This window comes from Opisthocomus hoazin, chromosome 14 (assembly GCF_030867145.1).
Source record: "Opisthocomus hoazin isolate bOpiHoa1 chromosome 14, bOpiHoa1.hap1, whole genome shotgun sequence".
Taxonomy (NCBI): domain Eukaryota; kingdom Metazoa; phylum Chordata; class Aves; order Opisthocomiformes; family Opisthocomidae; genus Opisthocomus; species Opisthocomus hoazin.
In genome coordinates, this window is record NC_134427.1 from 8,994,026 (window position 1) to 8,997,685 (window position 3,660).

Here is a 3,660-nt window from a genome sequence, read left to right on the forward strand (position 1 = left end):
ACGAGCGGACGCACGCACGCACGCACGGCGCGCTCGGGCCGCGACGGCGCGACGCTGCGGGGCGGCGCCCGATTGGCGCGCGAGGCGGCAGCACGCCGGGCGCTCGCGGCCTCCTGCGCATGCGCACCGCCGCGCGTCTCCACACACGCCCCCACCCCCCTTGCTTCTCCGCGAGGCCCGGAGGCGAGAGAGCGTGGAACCGGAAGGGGGCGGGGCGAGGAGCCTTGCGCCTGCGCAGTGCTCACCCGCAGCCGTTGGAGGGGGGGGACTGACTGCCGGGGCCTTCTGCCGCCGGCGGGCGGCAAGGTGCCTGCGCATGCGCAGAAAGCGGCGAGGAGGGTGAGCGCCCTGCGGCAGCGCGCTAGGGGTGGCGCATGCGCACTCACAGAATGTTCGGGGTCGGAAGGGACCTCTGTGGGTCACCTAGTCCAACCCCTCTGCTGAAGCAGGGTCACCCACAGCAGGCGGTACAGGACCGTGTCCAGGCGGGTCTTGAATATCTCCAGAGAAGGAGACTCCACAACCTCCCTGGGCAGCCTATTCCAGGGCTCCGTCACCCTCAGAGGGAAGAAGTTCTTCCTCATGTTCAGATGGAACTTCCTCTGCTTCAGTTTGTGCCCGTTGCCCCTTGTCCTGTCGCTGGCACCACTGAAAAGAGTCTGGCCCCATCCTCCTGACACCCACCCTGCAGATATTTGTAAGCATTTCTAAGGTCCCCTCTCAGCCTTCTCTTCTCCAGGCTGAACAAGCCCAGCTCCCTCAGCCTCTCCTCGTAACACTTGAGGCGCTGCCCTGAGGGCGCTTCCTCAGAGCGTGGCCGCCGCGCCCTGGGCCCAGGCCGGCCCTGGCTCTCAGAAGTCGGTATCCAGCCCGAGGTGTGACACCAGTGGGGCACCCCTGCTACCCTGCCTGCTGGCTAAGTGAGCACCCACATTGTGCAGCGGCTGACGGTAGTGAGGAACAGTGCGGCGGGAGGTTGGCTTACCTTGCTCAGGCACCAAACACATGGTACAGCTCAAGACCCCGCGTTACTGTGGGGCTGGGGCAGTGTGGAGGGGGCCAGGGAGGGCTGTGCTGTCTGGCAGCGGCTTGTGGCCCTGTGTCAGGCTGTCTAGGGAGTAAGCAAGAGGAGTCGCAGTTCCCTTAGCTGCCCAGCTGCAAGCCCATGCTGTCCTCAGGCTTAGACTGTGAGGGGAAGAGAAACCAAGGCTCTAGCCACAGCTCCTTGGTCATGGCTGTAAGAGCAGGACTTCAGACCACCAAAATAAGGCCCAGTTGTGCTAAATGTTGTGCTGAGGCAGCAGAGCAAGGCCTGAGCCACAGGGATTGCGAGTCAGCAAGGAGGGGAAGGGTATAAGCCATAGAAGACAGCCAAGCAAGCTTCCCAGGTATTTGTGTTTAGGAAGCAGCGGGGCAATGATGGCTAAGTTAGAAGTAGGACTGAAGTGAAGAGAAATGAACTGAGCAAGACAACAGTTGGTAAGAGGCAAGTGTGGAAAGAAGCTCAGGTAAAGGGGTAATAAGGACAAGAAACTGCTAGAGCCAGCAGTGATCAGTACATATCCCTGATGGGTACCACATGCTGAAAACAGGGCCGCAGCTGAAAGGCATGGTTGTCATTGCATGGCAAATTGTCACTGCACTGTTGTTTCCACACTGGCTCTAATCTTACGCTTTCTTCCTACCTCTTACTGATACCATATGGCAGAGATACAGAGAGGTATCATTTTGATACTAGTTTCTCCAGTTGGATTCATGTCTACAAAGATCTTGTTCCCAGAGGATCCTTTGGAAGGATGGATTGAAAGAATTTTGCGGGTACGTCTATCCATTCAGTGAGAGGAACTCTCGAGAAGTTTTTCTTTTTTGGTAACCACTGCAACAAAACAATTCAAAATGCTTACAGGAAATGAGTTGTCACTTTGAGCTGATATGAGGTGAAAAAAATGTCAATAGTAATGAAAAATGATCTGAGCCATAAGCATATACTGCATCTTAACAGATACACAGGGTATACACTCACACAACATGCTACAACCAGTTTCAGCACAGAGAAGCACCATTCATGACGAGTCATGAAGTTCTGTGTTGAGAAAAACTATATTGCAGATGGTTGTATCGGCAAAGCTGTTTTCTCTGGTATGATTTGTTGTGTTTGCAGAGTAGTGATGATTCTAAAACACTGATACTACGCTCAGGGTTAGGAGAAAAGTTGCAGCTGAGTATCCTGCTGGTGTAGGATTAAATCAAACTGATAAAGCACTTTTCCTGTGGCTAAAACATTTTAAACATTTAATTTTGGTTTAGAAAAAAGCTATTCGCAATAATTGCCATAATAACTGAATAGAAAAATGTGAAGCAAGAATCAAATTCCAGGAGATTGCCTACTTTTCCAAAACACAATAAGTATCAAAAATTATACTTTTTTTCCCCACAAAGTTGTCATCGTATTGAATACATTGACCAAGTCTGCATTGCACTATAGTGAGAAACTCAAATGCTGTTACACATTTAAATATTCATGATGCTGCCATTTTACATCATAATACATACATGATTTATGCTCCTAGCCCTACAGAAATTTTTCTGCCATCTTGTTATTTTGTTTTGTTTTGCACTTTACTAATGACAAGTTGTCTCTTCATTTAGTTCCAGAAAACACTGCATGTCTTGAGGAAAACCTCTCCTTTCTCTTTGGTGTTCTTTGTTTTTTACTCTTCAGCAAATGTTTATTGAATATTGACTATTGAGAAAAGAAAAAAAAAAGAAAAAACAACAGAAAGACAATTGCTTTGGGTTTTGCCTGAAAAAACTTCTCCAGTGATTGTGCTTCCTTCCCAAGATGCTTATTTTTGTTACCCTCTGGCAATGTTTGGCACAAGGAGCTTTAGAAGGTAACACTTGAAAATACGTGCAACAGTAAAGACAATTGTGATCATTGATTTGGGTCCTGTTGAAGTATATGCTCTGCAGCGTGTTGCTGTATAGCCCTGGCACTGGCAGAGCTAGGCAGAAAAAGCTTTCTGTGGAGGACCCTGCTGATCTCGTGCTCTAGTAAAAGGCTGAGAACCAAAGGTGTGGAGTGCGTGATGGAGGCGGAGGCAACATTTTGTACGCATTATCAGATAGTGGTGTTTAGTCCTACATTATTGCTGATTTTCCAGGCACAAGTGTATTTTCCTCTCTTTCTAGAGGAACTTAAAATTAACATAGCCAGTTGCTTTATTCTCTTATAGCACAGCATTTAAGAGTACTCTAGGGATGCTGTACCTCACATGAATACCAAATTCTTACATACTTAGTTTCACTGAGAGGCTCAGCAAGGCAAAAGAATTAATGAGCTTTAGAAACAGCATATCCAGCTGACTTCATGGTTTAGCATCATGATGATTTACAGCCAGAGATCCCATGCATAATGGTCCCATGCAGCAGTACCACAGATTTGTTTTTAATTCCTAATGCCAGGTTATGGCTAGCCAACTGATTTCAGTGGGCAAATGACAACACAAGGAGATTCTAACTTTATGCTAAAATATTTTGACCTTGTTGGCAAGGATCCCAGCAGGCATTAACCACTACAGGAGCTTACAGAACTCAGTGCCTTGTGTTTGGCAAGCTCATCACCCACAAACTCAATTATTTACTTTCTTCCATTCCAAG